The following is a 20,448-nucleotide window of genomic DNA, read 5'->3' as shown; positions in this document are numbered from 1 at the left end:
CACTCCTTACTCCAAAGCAGACATAGGACGTTCTCATCAGGACTGTGGGCTTCCAGGGAAAAGGTGGGCACGCTTTCCCATTGGCTCTTTCATTTTTATGGGACCAAGCTTTCCGGGATGCACTTGGCACCCCCGGGTCCTCTTGAAAAGTGGACTTCTTTCCTGAAAGGTCTGTGGGAGGCACTTGGCCCCATTTTATACCAGATCTGGGTGAAAAATTCTGCGGTTTGCCATGGTGGTATGCTGGCACATTTGGGTGGTAAACCCTGAAATACAGTTTGATTGTGGAGGAAAGAGTCAAAGCAGACATTTGTCCAACTTCTTCTCCAGAACCAGGATCACTTCCAAAAATGAGTTTCCATGTGGTGAGCATAGTTTACAAAAAGTCTACCCCAGAGTTTGGAAACAAAACCCCATTTAATGAAGGGGTATATAGATATACATGTATGTGTGTGTGTGTGTGTGTGTGTGTGTATCTATCTATCTATCTATATATATATCTCCACTTTTTAGGCATTCTTAGGTATCCTGACAGTATTGTTCTCTCTCCATCTATCTCATTTCATCAACCTCAGCAAGAATAAAATGCTGAGGAATATGATTTTTTCCAAATCTTTGGCTATAATTCAGGGTTTTTAAAGCACATTTGGAAATAGCCCAAATATACATAATAAAAAATAAATAAAACTAAACATCATCATTCAGACTACCTCCCAAATCCCTGGATTTTTTTAACCAGTATTTACAGAGAAAAAAATTATAGAAATAAGTGCTCATACACAGATATCCTAGGTAAAAAAAAAAAAAAAAATCAGAAACTAATAAGTTGAACATTGAGGCAACTTTATATTTAAAACTTTTATGAGAAATCAAACTTGAGATACTTTATCTGGTCAAGACCACAGGGAAGAGGACAAGAGTCCAACAAGCCTAGAGCAGGAATGAATGTGTTTCTCCCTCTGGGGCTGATGTGGGGGATGTTTATAGCTCAAGGGCAGCAGGAATGGGAAGGCACATAACCCACTCTGCTCATTTGTATTTTTAAGCTTAAATTGTGCAATGAACTTAAATAATTTTGTCATTTGATTCCTGTGAGTTGGAGGCAAACACAATGACCTAACTTTACTTTTAAATTCAGTGAGAAGTATTGCAATAAAAATTTCCAAATGCTGAGAAATCCAGTGTAAGGCTCCCAGCCAGGATTACTTAGTGTGGCTTCACTAACTACCTTTTAGGAGGAATAAGACTCTATTTACCCCTATTTACTCATTGTTCACCTTTGATTCTATCTTCAGGCCTTGATGAGATCTAAAATTGAAGTCAAAAGGGAGGAATGTTGAGAAATGTCTCTCTTATGACAAGCAGCAGCTGCTAGCTCTTGTCAGAGAATTCAGGATGGAAACAAACCAAAAGCCATAAGGATCACAGAGTAAGTCTCTCACCATGTTTTTGTCTGTTTTATCCACTCAAATTCTGTCTCTAAAGGGATGGGCTATAAGATACTTAATTTGCATGTGGGGAAGGGATGGGTATGTCCTTCCTAGAACCAATCAAGAGGAGACAGAGGAATCTGAAGAGCACTTCATCAGAATTGGGATAACAGCAATCAAAGATATAGATGAAGAAACTATCTGGACACCCGGAACTCACTGCAGAGAGAATTAAAGAAAAGTATAGGAAACTTTAAAAATATTTACAAAACACTTGACCATTTATTTGAATAATTTCATGTGCAATGAATAAAACATTTATTCTCCTGACTTGTGTCGTTAGTAAGACACTTTATCTCTTTCCTCAATCCATCTGCTAGAGCATCCTTAGGGGAAAGGGAAGGAAAAGGGGCAGTTCCGGGCAACACAAAGGAGAGTTTAGAATTGGGGGGAGGGGGCAGAAGCTTTGTGAAGGAAGAGTAGGCAAACAAGACAGTAATAAAGACCCTTGCAGCACTGGATTGTTCTGAGGAGAAATATAAAACCAGAGGGCATTTAGATGCCATCCCACTTGAGGCTCCAGGAGGAAGGGAGGCACTTTGTCACATCCCTGCAGTAGGTTGAAGGGGCAGCATCAAGCAGAAACTCTGAGGACTTCCCTGGTGGCCCAGTGGTTAAGAATCCGCCTGCCAGTGCAGGGGACACAGGTTCAATCCTTGGTCTGGGAAGATCTCACATGCCGCGAAGCAATTGAGCCCTCGAGACATAACTACTGAGCCCATGCACCGCAACTACTGAAGTCCACGTGCCTAGAGCCTGTGCTCCACAACAAGAGAAGCCACCACACTGAGAAGCCTGTGCACCACAATGAAAAGTGGCTCTTCTTGCCGCAACTAGAGAAAGCCTGCATGCAGCAATGAAGACCCAATGCAGCCAAAAACAAATAAAAAAATAAAATAAAGTAAAATAAAATAGTAAGCACTGTACCAAAGGAAAAAAAAAGCGGAGGCTCTGAGCAGTAATCTTGAAATACTGAGCCACTCTTCTATTTGTTGTGTGGGGAAAAGAACCAGAAGTTCTTTGTTGCACCAAAGGGGACTGAACACTTGGCTTGGGAGATAGCCAGGGGCTATTAGTGGTAGGGACAAAGTGACCTGGACCACAAGGCATCAAAGCCAAAGCTAGAAGGAAGTCATCATCAGAATCTGGGCAGCTGTCAGCCCCCTGACAAGGCAGCAATGGGAGCAGCACTGCCCACCTCTGGAAAGGAAAGCACTGTCCACCCTCGGAGTACATCATATGGCAATAGAATCCATCTCCTAGCAAAATGCTGAAAAAACTAAAACGACGAACAGAAACTGTTTAACCAAAGCAATTTATACCTATGTGATGGGATGCTAGACAGATACTGAAATCAAGGGACTGGAGAATATGTGTTGACAAATAGACAGCTACCAGATTTAATTCTCAGCTAAATATATATGTGTATGCAAATGAAGATAAGCAAAGAAATGCACCATGATATTTATAAAGCTCCCTGTCGGAAGATGGGATTAGAGATTTTCCCTGGAGGCTTTCTGGTTTTCTTCATGTGTTTTACACAAGCGTATTAGTCAGGCTAAGTTATGTTGTGGCCAAGAAACAGTCATGAATCTAAGTGGCTGAACACAGTGACGGCTGATTCTCTCTTACACTGCCCTGGCAGGATGAGAGGGCAGCAAGCCTCTGCCCTCATAGATGCTCATTTCCATGACTTCTGAGACAGGACCACTTGGATGAGGCAATGTAGGCTTTTTCAGCATACATCTCCCATTTCACTTGTCAGGGCCACTCACCAGCCCCCATGAATCAGTAGTTCCTCCTGGGACTGAGCAGAGAACTGGCTAGAAGAGACCAACACAAACCACCACGTCATCATCTATTTCTTGTTAAATAAAAAGAAAATTTTATAAAATGTTTAAATATTAGATTTGTAAGAATTTTCCCAGCTGAGTTCTCACCAATGTCAAAAAATTGGGGGGAAAAAAAAACACATAAAATTTCAATAAATTGTTAAAACTCCTTCAAAACTTCTGTGAGTAAAAACAGAAAATCAAAATTACAATTTGGAGTATTTTAGAACCTTTCTCAGGTCTTTTTTCTCCTATTCTATGAGTTACATTTAATTTCATTCTTCTTTGTTTTCATTGCAATTATACAGGTTTTGTCTTCATAAATACACTCAATTTGAATCATGTCTTCTAGCCTCAGTAGTTGTATGCCACCATTCCGCACATCATTTTAAATTGTTTTAACTCTCCTCTGCCTTCTTAGAGGAATTTCCAAGTTTTAAGTCCTTTCCACATCAAATATCTCTATGCCATCTGCGGTGAAGACCTTCATCTTGTTCTGATCTTTCTGCTTCCATAATGCCATCTTCTCTCACCAGACCTGTCAACCTGAGCTTTCAATCTTTCCTCCAATTTGATTTGCATTGGTTGCACTACACTTTCTTTGAATCTGAAATTATTCTTCCTTGGGTTTTTGGTCTAATCCCAAGGGGCTATGCCTTCTTCTATTAAGGGAGTAAATTGTTGGCTGAAACTATTTTATCATACCTAGAATTAAATTATTTTCACAGTCTTTTCTTCAATGAGAAATCACTTTCTTTGCCTATTCTGCAGTATTTTGTTTCATGAATCTCGAGATTATCTTTTATCCGATTATATTTACCAGGAATAGATATCCAGACACCGGGTTTCCTCAGAATATGTGGATATCCCACAACTCTGTTCATTGCCCACTAACACTGCAGGTGAGCTCTTTTTAGGTAAGAACCTGGTTTATACATGTGATTCTTGTCCGTAGATAGATTCAGCAGATGTTGCTGTAGTTGGTTCCATTCCCCAAACTGGAGTTGTGGTCTAACAACACACAACAGAGAGTCAGGCTGCTCTGTGCTGTCCCAGCTGCTGTGCACGTGTCCTTCCCAATGGGTGCTCCTCCTTCGCCACTTCCTCTGCATCTGCAGTGATGCCCTCTGCCTTCCTGTGCTCTGCTCCCTAAAGCTAAGAAGAGAGCCCAGGATCAGGGGCAAAACACCCAGAATACAGCACCCATGTCATAGACAGCTTTGAAGGCCACCTCTAATAACTTCGTCCTCCCTTCTCTCTGTTAGTTGGAACTTCTTTGATAATTTGTTTTAAAGGATATTTGCTCTTTTTGTGACTTTGAGTTCATTTAAATAGTTAAGCTTTTCCCTAGTTTTGTGTAAAATGATCTGATTTTAAACATCAACCTTAATTCTAGTCTAAGATTTGTGCAATACAGTTTTTTTTTCCTAAAATATGTTTAATCATTTCTGACTGCAGTATTTTGGCTTTAATAAAAATATGTAAAAGAAATACTTGTTTTTAAGTTAGATTCAAAAGTTGGCATTCTGTTTTGATAGTGATGGATTATAGGATGAGACATTTTAATAGCTTGATATATTATATATTATATATGTGTGTGTGTGTGTGTGTGTATGCCTATGTTATTTATCTTCATTTTATTTTATTACTTTATTTATCAAGGACAAAATATAGCCACATAGCCATCTTAGTGTACATTTGGCACAAAATGTTCTATTTCTCTAATGAAATTTATATTATTCCTATGGGGTTGAAGTGCTTCAGGAGCTCTTTCTGACTCATGCTGAAAGCAAACCAAACACTGAAAGATGGATAAAATGCTGACAAGAAGTGGGGAAAAAATGTTGCTATTATTAAAATAGAGTCCACAGACATAAATGAAACCTAAGAGATTAGGAGTCTGTTGACCAATGTTTTTGTTCTTCTTTGTCATAAATATATGAGCTAAGAAACATCATTTTTTCATTGTCACTTCCATGTGGAGTCACTTTCACCATTTCACAACTGTATCAACTCTTATAAAGTGTCACCATGATAACCACTTTGGCTTCTACACAAGCAGAAACAGTGCCTCAAGTTAGGTCACTAAGGTGGTACATGGAAAGCACCCCTGCCACGGCTGACAATGCTGGGACACCACACTGTGTGTGCTCACCCTGCTCCTGCCTCCAGCTCACCTGCCACTGCTATCCCAGGAGGCTCACTCTTCCCAAAATCCCACCCCAAACACCAAGAGGAAGAGGGTTCTGGGCTGTCCCCATCCAGGTGTCACTAGCCCTAATGCAAAGTCCCTGCATGCGGCCCTGGTGACTGAGTAACCAGCTGCAAGAGATGCTGGGAGAGAGAGGACTTATTTCCCACCAAGATTCAGGAGGAGAAGTATGATGAGTGTCAGAGAAAAGAACAAAGTTTCACATGTGAAGAGAAGCAATCAGAATTACCCCATGGGATGAGGAAGATGGTGGCAAAGTAGAAGGACGTGGAATGCATCCCTCCCCACAGATGCATCAGGAATACATCAAAAGATGCAATATTTCCCACAGAAAACCATCTAAACACCAGCAGGAAACCTTGGACACCAGAAAGGACTGCAAAGATCCCAACATAGCCGGGTAGGACAGAGGGGAAAAAAAAAAAAAAAGAGAAAGAGGAGGAGGAGAAAAGAAAGGGATGGATCCTACACCCTGGGGCGGGGGATGCTGAAACAGAGGAGAGACTGCCGAATTTTGGGAAACCTCCCTTATCTGACAGGGAAACCCCCTCTCCAATAGGGAATTTGATTGGGTCAGAAGGGAGGCATTTGGGACTGTCCAAAGAGGGTGAAGCAGCTGATCTGTGGCAGACAGGAAAGAGTGAGAAACACACAGAGGGTCCGCACCATGGCTCTGCATGTCCCAGACAGAGACATGGGTTCACAGCTGTACAGCAGGTCTGTGAGCTGGACTGTGAGAACCAGACAACTGGTTCAGGGTGAGAAATATTGTTGGCTGTGGGGAGACAGACTGAGGGGACAGGAGGGAAGAAATCCACAGCGGAGAATGCCTACTGCAGAAAGCTGGGCAGCCATGATGGCGGCTCAATACTGAAGACTCACAAGCAGCAGGGAGGAGCCATGGTGGTAGCTTCTCTCTCAGCACCTGTGACAAACAAAGGGAGGCCCCCTCTGGGCCTGGCTATTGCAGACGACAAGGGATAGTAAAAACCCCCTGACAGAGCTGGCCTGATGTGCCTGCGGCCGAGAGCCAGAAGTCTGCAGAGTGGCCCAGCTCTGGAGACACTCTGCCTATACCTGAGCCCACTGCTTCCCTCTGCAATTGGCACCGCCACTGCCAACAGGGTTCCCGTGACCCAGGCAGGGTGCTACTGCTCACTCACACCCAGAAGAAGGAGCCACATTTTTCCCTCTCTCTCCCCACACAGCGGCACTTACAGATGAACAATAAAGGAAGCTCTGCTGGTCGCAGAGTAATACAAAAAGCCCCCAAGTGCTGTCCATCAGGCACCTTGCACCAGGCACCAGTAAAGAACCACACTAAGGCCAGATTTCTTATACCCCTGTCACTGGCATCCCTGAGCATTCAGCATCACCCCTGGGGCTCCCGTGATCCAAGCAGGGTGCTACTGTTGAGTCACATGCAGGGAGAAGAGCCACTATCAAAGCCTCTCTCTCCCCACACACCTCCATCTGCAGATGGACAATAAAGGAAACACTCACTGATACAGACCCAAAGATCTCCAAGGCAGTCTCAGGACCAGACTCTGGTGGTTAGACCACATGCAGAAGCAGGAAAAAAACCAAAGCTGAACACCAGGGACAGGGGGACTAAGGAAAAGGTTCTAAAACCTTTCCATCGGATATACACTCTGCAGCCTAAATCCCTGTGATCAGCTAGGTAGACCCTATGTCTTTGGAATATCAGAATAGACAATGAATGTTCCCACAAATGAAAAAGGTCTAACTCTGGTAGCTGTGGACTGTGGGAGCAAGCACACACAGGAATTGGGCCAGATCAGAGCCCAAGTGGACCTCATAGGACCCACAGCAGGTCCAGAGTCCAACTCAAAGGCAGAAGAGGGCCTCTTAGGGAGGTGAAGGTAGCCTGAAGCCCAGTGCAGGTACAAGGACACTCACAGTTCAGACCCCAAGGAAACAGAATTATTAATATTAATTATATTGATCTGATCCATTCTGTGGTCAGTTGTAGCTTTTTTTTTCTTTCCTTTTTTCCTTTTTTTTTTTTTAATTATGATCTTAGTCCTAAGGGATCTTCATGTTTTACAACATATTTTTTATTTTATTTTTTACTTCTATTTTTATTTTCAGCCTTTTTATATATTTCTATTTCTAGCTAGCTTTTCATAGTGCTGAGTTTATCTGCCCTATATTCTTTTCTTCTTTATCTTTTATACATATGTATTTTTTCTTTTTCTATTTATATTTCCAGTCATACTACACTCTTCTGTTGCTCTGTTCTATCCCTTTTTAGTTTATTTTTTCCTATTATACTTTTAATCAATATTATTGGTCTGCTCTCTTTCCTTGCTTTATTCCTCAGATGGCACACTGCTTTGGTTTTTATTATTAGGTTTTGTCTTTATCTTAGTTTTAATTATAATTGTTTGATTTTGTTTTGGGGATCTTCATTCTGTCTGGTTATTCTCTTGCTTTTTGTTATATTTGATCCTTGTTCTCACAATTTCCCTGGTTTTCTGTTTTCGTGTTTTTGTTTTTGAATTTTTGTTGGTTTTCTCTTTGATTGTCTAATAATGTTCTGGGGTTCCTCCATCAGGATATTCTAATGCTTTATGTTCTATTGGGTTTGATTTTTGTGTTTCTTGTGCATATACATGTTTCCTTGATTTAGTACTTGTTTGACTTAACCTTTTGCCGTTAGTCTGGGGCTTGGATAGTCTTTTTCAATCCCCTTTATTACCAGGACAAGTGAACTCTGGAGTCTGTATTCCTCAACCAGAAGTCAAGTTGGAGGCTCTGGGGAGGGAGCTCCGAGTCCAGGATGCTAGAGCACTACGGAGTCCTCGGCCACAGGGAAGATTAACTGCAGAGAATTCTCACAGAGCCCTCTATAAGACTTTAAGATCTGGCTCTGCCCAACTGCCTGCAACTGCCAGTGCTGGATACCTCACACCAAACTACAAAGAAGACAGGACTACAAACCCACCGATCATCACACAGACTACCTTAAGCCATATTAAGCTCACAGATACCCTAAAACATACCACCTGACATGGCCCTGTTCATCAGAGGGAAAAGACACAGAGCCACACACAAGAAAGCAGGCACCAGACCTTCCCACCAGGAAGCCTACTCAAGACATTGGACCAACCCCACCTAAAGGGGCAGAGAGCAGAAACAAGAGGAATTACTAGTAGGCAGCATAGGGAAAGGAGAGAGCAAATACTATAAATTACACAAAATAAGAAAACAAAGAAACACCTTGGAAGCAAAGGAGCAAGATAAAACTCCACAAGACCAAATAAATGAAGAGGAAATAGGAAAATTGCCTGAAAAGGAATTCAGAGTAATGATAGTAAAAATGATCCAAAATCTCAAAAACAAAATAGAGAAAATATAAGAAACAATTAATAAGGACCTAGAAGAACTAAAGAGCAAACAAACAGGAATGAACAACACAATAACCGAAATTAAAAATACTCTACAGGGTATAAACAGCAGAATAACTGAGGCAGAAGAACGAATAAGTGAGTTGGAAAATAGAATGGGATAAATAATTGCCACAGAGCAAGAAAAAGAAAAAAGAATAAAAAGAATGGAAGAGAGTCTCAGAGACATCAGTAACAACATTAAGTGCAACAACATTTGAATTATAGGCATCCCAAAAGAAGAAGAAAAAAAGAAAGGGTCTGAAAAAATATTTGAAGAAGTAATAGTGAAAAACTTCCCCAACATGGGAAAGAAAATAATTAATCAAGTCCAAGAAGCAGAGAAAGTCCAATAAAGAATAAACCCAAGGAGAAACACACCGAGGAACATATTAATCAAATTAATGAAAATTAAACACAAAGAAAAAATATTAAAAGCAGCTAGAGAAAAGCAACAAATAACATATAAGGGAAAACCCATAAGGATAACAGCTGAGCTTTCTGCAGAGTCTGCAGGCCAGAGGGAATGGCAGGATATATTTAAAGTCCTGAAAGGGAAATATCTACAGCCAAGAATATGCTACCCAGCAAGAATCTCATTCAGATTCGACAGAGAAATCAAAAGCTTTAAAGACAAGCAAAAGTTAAGAGAATTCAGCACCACCAAACCAGCCTTACAATTGCTAAAGGAACTTTTCTAGGCAGGAAACACAAGAGGAGGAAAAGATCTACAAAAACAAACTTAAAACAATTAAGGAAAAGGTAATAGGAACACCTATGTCAATAATCACCTTAAATGTAAATGGATTAACTGCTCCAACCAAAAGACACAGACTGGCGGAATGCATAAAAAAATAAGACCCTTATATATGCTGTCTATAAGAAACACACTTCACACCTAGGGACACACACAGACTTAAAGTCAGGGAATGGAAAAAGATACTCCATGCAAATGGAAGTCAAAAGAAAGCTGGAGTAGCAATACTCATAACAGACAAATTAGACTTTAAAGTAAAGACTATTACAAAAGACAAGAAAGGTTACTACATAATGATCAAGGGATCAATCCAAGAAGGTATAACAATTGTAGATATCTATGCACCCAACATAGCAGCACCTCAATACATAACGCAAATGCTAACAGCCATAAAAGGGGAAATTGACAGTAACACAATAATAGTAGGAGACTTTAACACCACACTTACATCAATGCACAGATCATCCAAGCAGAAAATAAATAGGGAAACACAAGCTTTAAATGATACATTAGACCATCTCGAATTAATTTAAATTTATAGGACATTCCATCCAAAAACTACAAAATACACCTCTTCTCAAGAGCACACAGAACATTCTCCAGGATAGATTACATCTTGGGTCACAAATCAAGCCTTGTTAAATTCAAGAAAATTGAAATTGTATCAACCATCTTCTCTGACCACAACACCATGAGACTAGATATCAATTACAGGAAAAAAAGTGTAAAAAACACAAATACATGGAAGCTAAGCAATACATTATTAAACAACCAAGAGATCACTGAAGAAAACAAAGAGGAAATCAAAAAATACCTAGAAACAAATGGCAATGAAAATACAACAACCCAAAACCTATGGGATGCAGCAAAAGCTGTTCTAAGAGGGAAGTTTATAGCAATACAGTCCTACCTCAAGAAACAAGAAAAATATTGAATAAACAACTTAAGCTTACACCTAAAACAATTAGAGAAAGAAGAACAAAGAAACCCTAAAGTGAGCGGAAGGAAAGAAATCATAAAGATCAGATCAGAAATAAATGAAAAAGAAATGAAGAAAACAATAGCAAAAATTAATTAAACTAAAAGCTGGTTCTTTGAGAAGATAAACAAAATTGATAAACCATTATCCAAACTCATCAGGAAAAAAAGGGAGAAGACGCACATCAACAGAATTAGAAATGAAAAAGGAGAAGTAACAACCAGCACTGCAGAAATACAAAATATCATGAGAGACTACTATAAGCAGCTATATGCCAATAAATTGGATAACCTGGAAGAAATGGATAAATTCTTAGAAAAGTACAATCTTCTAAGACTGAACCAGGAAGAAATAGAAAATTTCACAAGCACTGAAATTGAGACTGTGATTAAAAATCTACCAACAAACAAAAGCCCAGGGCCAGATGGATTCACAGGCGAATCCGATCATACATTTAGAGAAGAGTTAACACCTATCCGTCTCAAACTCTTTCAAAATATAGAAGAAAGAGGGACACTCCCAAACTCATTCTACGAGGCCACCATTATCCTGATACCAAAACCAGGCAAAGATGTCACAAAAAAAGAAAATTACAGGCCAATATCACTGATGAATATAGATGCAAAAATCCTCAACAAAATACTAGCAAACAGAATCCAACAGCACATTAAGAAAATCATACACCATGATCAAGTGGGGTTTATCCCTGGAATGAAAGAGTTCTTCAATATATGCAAATCAATCAATGTGATACATCATGTTAACAAATTGAAGGATAAAAACCATATGATCATCTCAATAGATGCAGAAAAAGCTTTGACAAATTCAACCCCCATTTATGATAAAAAAATAAAAATAAAAAAAAAAAAACTCTCCAGAAAGTGGGCATAGAAGGAAATTACCTTGACATAATAAAAGTCACATATGACAAACCAACAGGCAACATCATTTTCAAGGGTGAAAAAATGAAAGCATTCCCTCTAAGATCAGGAACAAGACAAGGGTGCCCACTCTCACCATTGTTATTCAACATAGTTTTGGAAGTTTTAGCCACAGCAATCAGAGAAAAAAATGAAATAAAAGGAATCCAAATTGGAAAAGAAGAAGTAAAATTTCACTCTTTGCAGGACATGATTTTATACATAGGAAACCCTAAAGACTCTACCAGAAAACGGCTAGCACTAATCGATGAGTTTCGTAAAGTAGCAGGATACAAAATTAACACACAGAAATCTCTTGCATTCCTATATACTAACAACGAAAGAGCAGAAACAGAAATCAAGGAAACACTCCCATTTACCAATGCAACAAAAAGAATAAAATACCTAGGAATAAACCTGCCTAAGGAGGCAAAAGACCTGTACATAGAAAACTGTAACACACGGATGAAAGAAATGAAAGATGATACAAACTGATGGAGGGATATACCATGTTCTTGGATTGGAAGAATCAAGACTGTGAAAATCACTATACTACCCAAAGCAATTTACAAATTCAGTGCAATCCCCATCAAATTACCAATGGCATTTTTCACAGAACTAGAACAAGAAATTTTACAATTGTATGTAAATGCAAATGAATGCAAATATCCAAAGCAATGTTGAGAAGGAAAGACAGAGTTGTTGGTATCAGGCTTCCTGACTTCAAACTATACTACAAGGCTACAGTGATCAATACAGTACAGTACTGGCACAAAAACAGAAATATAGATCAATGGCACATAATAGAGGGCCCAGATATAAACCCACGCACATATGGGCACCTTATCTTTGATAAAGGAGGCAAGAATATACAATGGAAAAAAGACAGCCTCTTCAGTAAGTGGTGCCTGGAAAATTGGACAGCTACATGTAAAAGAGTGAAATTAGAACACTTCCTAACACCATACACAAAAATAAACTCAATGGATTAAAGACCTACATGTAAGGTCAGACACTATAAAACTCTTATAAGAAAACATAGGCAGAACACTCTATGACATAAATCAAAGCAAGATCCTTCTTGACTCACCTCCTAGAATAATGGAAATAAAACCAAGAATAAACAAATGGGACCTCCTGAAACTTAAAAGCTTTTGAACAGCAAAAGAAACCATAAACAAGACAAGAGGACATCCCTCAGAATGGGAGAAAATATTTGCCAACGAAGCAACTGACAAAGATTAATCTCCAAAATACATAAGCGGCTCATGCAGCTTAATACCAAAAAAAGCAAATAACCCAATCCACAAGTGGGGGGAAGACCTAAGTAGACATCTCTCCAAAGAAGACATGCAGATGGCTAACAAACACATGAAAAGATGCTCAACATCACTAATCATTAAAGAAATGCAAGTCAAAGTCACAGTGAGTTATCACCTCACACCCATCAGAATGGCCATCATCAAAACATCTGGAAACAACAAATGCTGGAGAAGGTGTGGAGAAAAGGGAACCCTCCTGTACTGTTGGTGGGAATGTAAGTTGGTACAGCCACTATGGAAAACAGTTTGGAGGTTCCTTAAAAAACTAAAAATGGAACTACCATATGACCCAGTAATCCCACTACTGGGCATATATCTAGAGAAAACATAATCCAAAAAGAAACATGTACCATAATGTTCATTGCAGCACTATTTACAATAGCCAGGACATGGAAGCAACCTAAATGCCCATCAACAGATGAATGGATAAAGAAGATGTGGCACATATATAAGATAGAATATTAGCCATAATAAGGAATGAAACTGAGTTATTTGTAATGAGGCGGATAGACCTAGAGACTGTCATACATTGTGAAGTAAGCCAGAAAGAGAAAAACAAATACCGTATGCTAACTCACATATATGGAATCTAAAAAAATGGTGCTGTTGAACCCAGTGACAGGGCAAGAATGAAGATGCAGATGTAGAAAATGGACTTGAGGACATTGGATTGGGGGGGTGGAGAAGGGGAAACTGGGACAAAGTGAGAGAGTATCATTGACATATATACACTAGCAAATGTAAAATAGATAGCTAGTGGGAAGTTGCTGCATAACAAGGTAGATAAACTAGATGGATGATGACTTAGAGGGCCAGGATAGGGAGGATGGGAGGGAGTCGCGGGAGGGAGGGGATATGGGGATATATGTATAAATACAGCCGATTCACTTTGGTGTACCTCAAAAACTGGCACAACAGTGTAAAGCAATTATATTCCAATAAAGAGATTTAAAAAAAAAATCATCCCATGAGTCCATCAAAGATGTCCTGGTTTATTTGCCTGGCAGCCGGAAATGGGACGACCTTTGTCCCCACTGCAAGGCATCGTGCCTGAGTGGAGCCTCGGGCAGACTGCTCTGCCTGAGCCCAAGGAATGGCAGCTTCTGATAGGCTCCTAGGATTCCACACGCTGGGCAGCTGGACTTACCAGAAACTGATGCATATGGTTCAGACTGTCTATGGCCAAGCATTTTGCTTATATAGTGTGACTATCACATCTAACCATCAGAACAGGGAAATGAAGTGGGATCAAGATGGTGCAGCAGAAGGACCTTGAGCTCACCTCCTCCCACAGACACACCAAAACTACAACTACATACAGAACTGCTTTCTCTGGGAACAACCTGCAGATTAGCAGGAGAGCTCTTCTATAATTTAGGACATAAAGAAAAAAAAACACATTGAGATGAATAGGAGGGGCAAAGACACAATCTAGTTAGGACCCACAGGCAACCCAAAAGGTGAAGGGATATCACAAACTTGGAGGTCCTCCCTAAGGAGCAAGGGGTTCAAGCCCCACCTAGGGCACATTAGTCCTGGAGTCTGGCACTGGGAAGTCCAGCCTCTTTAACTGGTTTTAAAAACCAGTGGGGCTTATGACCTGAAAAACCGAAGAGCTGTAAGAAACTGAGACTCTGCTTTTAAAAAGTCTTTAAACTTACTTACACAACTTACTCGCTTCCAGTCCCAGAGCAGAGGCAATAGATTGAAAAGCGCCTGGAACTCTAGCTGACCTGCCCAGATGACCCCAGCATGCACTCTCACCCACACCCTGCTCCAGCTCCAGACCTCCTGCCAAGGCAGTGGCCCTCCCTAGGCCTGCCCCAGAAGAAGTCCTGGCCTGTGTCAGCCTCTGACCAGCCCCATCACCAGGCAGCAGCTCCCAGTGCACCCTGGAAAAAGCACCAGCCTATACCTGCTTCAGAAGAGGGTAAAACATGTGTAAACATACAGGCACCTAACACGGGAGCACTTCAAATATATAAAGCAAATATTACTAGACATACAGAGAAAAATTGAGAGTTGCACAATAATAGTAGAGGACTTTAGAAAGTGGAAATACTAATTAATAAGATATATGCACTCCAATATACATAGAAGCAGTATTTACAATAGCCAAGTAATGAAAACAACCTACATGTCCATCAACAGATGAATAGATAAAGAAGATGTGGTTGGTGTGTGTGTGTATATATATATATATATATATATATATATATATATATATATATATATCTGCACATATATACTTGTACATACATATAATGGAATATTACTCAGTTATAAAAAGTGAAATCTTGCCATTTGCAACAACATGGATGGACCTAGATGATATTATGCTAAGTGAAATAAGTCAGAGAAAGACAAATACCGGGTGATCTCACTTATATGTAGAATGTAAGAAATAAAACAAATGAACAACTAAAATAAAAGAGAAACAGACTCACAGATACCGAGAATAAACTAGTGGTTTCCAGAGGCGAGGAAGGTGGGAAAATGGGCAAAATAGGTGAAAGGGATTAAGAGGTATAACCTTCCAGTTACAAAATAAGTCAACAGGGAAGTAAAGCACAGCACAGAAAACATAGTCAATAATATTTTAATAACTTTGTGTGGTGTATAATCTATAAAAATATCAAATCACTTTGTTTTACACCTGAAACAAATATAATGTTTTACATCAACTACACTATAATTTAAAAAAATGGAAAAACTAAAGTTGAAAAAAATTTTAAAAAAAGGAAATCAACAGAGCACTGGTGCCTCTGTTGGAGCAAAGAGCATTCAGCTTCATACTGGCCCAAACAAGTCTCTCTGTGGATGTCAAAGGTTCAGTGTTCATGCTCTCACTGCCCTTCTCCCTGGAGGTTCCTGCCTGAGCCACCTGTGGCCACTGCATTTTTGGTACGCTGTAGTATGATAGCCCAACATCCAGACATATACATGTGCACCTTTATTCACAGACTAACACTTACCATAGAAGCCCTCCCTTATGCTACCTGTGCCATGGGTCTGTTCAGAAAATCTGGACAGATCAATGAACTCGCTAAAAAGTATGTTAAGAAAAGCTTAACATAAACAGTTCAACAAACTCTCCATCTTTTCATCTTTCTAGTTTCCAACTATAACCTACTTCTGAGTACTATAGTGGAAAGAAAACTCAGGAGATAAGAGACTGAAGGACATATAAATTTATTTGGACTATGAGGATTTCACTACCTCCACTAGGTCTTTACGGAAAATCATGTATAAAGACAAATTCTGACCTGGCAGGTAAGGACACATGCTTTAGTTCTACACTGTACTTTTCATGACCATTAATGCAACTTTACTCTGGAATCTTTTTAAATGAATCAGTGTTTTCCTGTTTTGGTTCTCTAAACTCTCAGATACTAGTTATATAGTTCAAGACAATATAAAAATTTCAACTTGTTTAATAGGAATTAGTTATTAAAATAACATAATAATAACTATAAACAATAATCAACACAATGTGAACATCAGTAATATTATAATATATACATAAGATTCTTGGCCATTTTTCTTCATTAAGGAATGTAACATACAAATAAGAAATTATATATAAATTGCCTGTAAAGTTGGAATAGAGAGTTTAATTTCTACTTTAGTTGTTTCCATTCTGACACTTAAGGATTGGACCTCCTATTGTAAGTTCTCTCTGCCCTCCATGCCTCCACTCCCACAAGGCCTATCAAATTGAGGCTCTAGGCCACCAGGAGTCTGCAAATACACTCACAGAAAATGAATATTTTACTTTGCACTGGAAGTATTTTCAACTCATGTTGCAATATCAGTTGTCTTACAAAGATCAGTTCAAATTCAAAATATCTTTTATTAAACTATAAATATAAACATTTTCACTTACACAGATTTATTACCTTTCAGAACAGGGGTTTATGAAGAGAAAAATATGAAAAAATACCTCCAGTAATAAATAAAAGAATCCTCAACAGACTAGATAATCTATGACCAGGCTTTCATTTCATTTCCATAATTCTAAACCTATACAGTGGATGCTCTTTTAAAATAGTGCATGTAGAAATTGTTTGTATTCTGAATATCCTCTGTGAACTAAAAAGTCATTATTCTCCAACCAGGTACTTCAGTGTTTTGCTGAGTCAGAGAAAGGGTTTCTGCATGACATGATGTGATTTTCCCAAATCAAATGGGAACCCATGACCCCTAAGGTAAGGAGTTCCCTCAATATCACGTTGTTTCTGCAACAACAGGACATTGGCTTTACTGGTTTAAGATCAAAACTCTACTCAGTTTAGCAACTACCCCTTTACATGAATTAATTTTGTACTCCATGTATGAAATAAAATGCCGTATATTTAGGACTGAATGAAGAAAAGAGAGCAGACATTTCCTAGTGGTATAAATTCATGAGTTCAGTAGAGGGATCCAGAGCCTCACCTTCTCCCTATCAAAACCTCTGGCTTTATTATAGCTGCTGAAAAATTCCTTTAACAAGGTACAGCTTCTCATCCCATCACTAAAATTAAATGGATAAGTCCTGGGGCAGCAGTGCATTAGCAAAGTGATTCATATTAACATACATGTGACTGACATAAATTCCCTCTTCCTACCTTCAAACTGATTCAGAGATAATAGAACATCACGAGATCACCGGACACCATCATGAAAGTATGTATGAAAAGTATGAAAGTAAAGTATGCAGATGGGTGTGTGGGGCAGCGGGGCGGGGGGGGGGGGCAGTGTTGATTGTTTCCAATGCTTATTTCTCAGTTTTCATTACAGTGAATCTGATTGTGAAGACATTGTCCAATCAATCTTTCTTAGGAAAGAACCCAAACTAGAAAACAAGACCCCTGGAATCTCAATGCAGAGGCCTTGCCTTTATTACCTGTCAGTGCTCATTCTCACCAGACAGCACAGTCATGCTTTTCAACTGAAATAAACTCACTGCCTCAGTGAATGAAGTCTGTGTTGTTAGTTTTCATGTAACCATGAAATAAGAACTCATGATCAGAGACATTGCTAAAATACATACATACTACCCACTGGATGGGATGCATTTCTTCCTTAATTAAATCTGCTGGAATAAGTGCTTATCCAAGAAAACACATTGATTATTAATTTGGAAATTTTGTTTCCTAAGGGTAAATATTACCAGGAGTGACTGTTGAGACAGAAACCACATGCATTGGGTGTTGAATGCAGCACAGCTAATAGAACATATTTAAATGTGGATATGCTAAGAGCAGAATAGATTGGGCACCAACTCAATCCCATACATCAGTGACTTTAACTATTACACCTGACACTTTCCCTTCCCAACACACCTTACCAAGGAGGCAGGTAAAATTGTTGGGAAAAACCAGCATCAGCACCATCTTTGGGGAAATACTTACTTGCCATGGTTGTTAGCACACAGCTTAATGTTCCAAGAAGTCCAAGAATCTCAAAAACATTAATTACTAGGAAAAAGAGGCAGTCATCTTCTGCTGTTCCAGACTTGTCCATACAGTTTATATTCCGTCATTAGATGACTTGTTCCATCTCAATTTTGCTTAAAGCACTTGCTTTGTAATTAAAAATACTATCATTTCCTCATTCTTCATACCTCTGTAATTTTTTTTTTACTTTTACTGTTTTTGGATTTCTCTTTCGCTTCTATTTTTTTAAAAGAATCTCATTTTTTACCAACTTCATGACACTTTATATAATGTTTTTTTTTTAATTTTCTTTCAGATATTCAAATCAATCCATTCTTTAGACTCTGTCTTCCAGACAATTAAGACAGGTTTTATAACAAGACCAAATAATCAAGCATAATAATAAACATGCTTCTCCAGAAAAGCCAGAGGTTTGAAACTTAACACATTTGGGGAGCCCTGATGATGGAGAGAATTTTGCACAGGGCTCCAGTGCATTTGTTTCTACATGGATAGAATGTATTTTAAATTCCACCCTCTCCCTCTTTCTGCAGGGTCTTCTCTGATGTGAATCAATACTGTATATGATATGTGTGTCTTTCTGGGCTTTTTATTTGATTCTCATTTATTTAAACTCTTCTCTCCCTGTCTTTGAGTAAACTTATATTTTCCTTCTCTTTAGTCTCATAAATTTGAAATTTTGCCAGTAGCTGTGGACCATTTTCCATTCTTTATGCTCTGCCTGCCTTGGCCTTTCACACTGAAAGCTCAGTGTGCTTCTCTCTATGGTGTCATGAGACCATTATTATTATTATTATTGTTATTATTTCCATCATTCTTTTTCTTCTTCTTCTCTGGACTACTTGTGGATGAATAGTTTATTTTCTAGCTTCTATACTCAATATGTGTTCCAATATCCCCATCTCCTGATTATTTGTCTCTCTGTTTTCTATTGGGGGGGGAAGCAAAATTTGCCACCCTAAAATACGTCTTTGGCATGCAAACTATTTCAAGTGGAAAACAATCAAGCCACAAAAGTCTCAGGAAGAATTTTTGACCTTCCCTATCTGCCTTAAGAATGTAGTCGAGGACCTGGTCCAGGTACAGAGCTCTCACCATAGATAACCATGTAAATTGCCTTTCTCCCCCTTGAAGTCCCAAACCACTATCTGCAACATCTTTCTTGTTTTTACCTGACTGTGATACTTAAGGTGAGGGCTTCAGCCATTTTGGCAAATTACTCAGGTTTTCTGTTTCTCTCCTATGTATATATGTTATTAAACTTTTGTTTGATTTTCTCCTGTTTAACTACCTCATGCCAATTTAATTCTTAGACCAGCCAGAAGAACCTAGAAGGACAGAGAAAAATTTCTTCTTCCATGACAGTAGCATCGTTTAAATCAGTCTTTCTATTTGACCCATTTAATGTCTTTAAAAGTATATCAATATCAATACTTTTAATTTACAAGAATATTTTTCAAGTTCTCTTCCAATTTCATTACATCATATTCTTTTGATAAAGAAACATAATATTTCAAATCTCTCTGAGAATACTATGTAGAAAATCATTTCAATTGTTTCCTAAATTATCTATTTCTTCTGAGGTTAGTTTTCCTGTTTATTCATTTGTATTTTCTCTTTCATGCTCCAAATTTTCTTGCTATCTACTGATCCTAGTTTCAAATCAGTGACTGAATCCACAGTGTGGTCAGTTCTGCATTTTTTTCTTTGGCTGTGCAGGCTACAGGATCAGTCCTCTCACTGGTCCAAGGGCTGTTAGCATGATCCCTAGATCTGTCAGGGTCACTGATCACGCCTTGCCTTTCAGTACTGAGAACAGGAATAATAACAAAATGAACTATATCTGTCTAGAGCAGATGGGGTTAATAGATATTCTGTTTACTTCTCTGTGTAATTTAACATACCTATAATCATTACAGCTATTGTCTCCAGTGGTCCAGGTTCAGGCCTGACCTGGACCATATGAAACTGCCTTCTTCAGCACATCATAAGACCAGCATATTTACAAAACGGGTCCACTCTCGGCTGTGACGCTCTTCCTAGAAGGAGACAGTGGAATATCCTGAAAGTCAAACATGAACCTCA

Source organism: Hippopotamus amphibius, chromosome 4 (assembly GCF_030028045.1).
Source record: "Hippopotamus amphibius kiboko isolate mHipAmp2 chromosome 4, mHipAmp2.hap2, whole genome shotgun sequence".
Classification (NCBI taxonomy): domain Eukaryota; kingdom Metazoa; phylum Chordata; class Mammalia; order Artiodactyla; family Hippopotamidae; genus Hippopotamus; species Hippopotamus amphibius.
Note: the sequence above shows the minus strand (reverse complement) of the source record.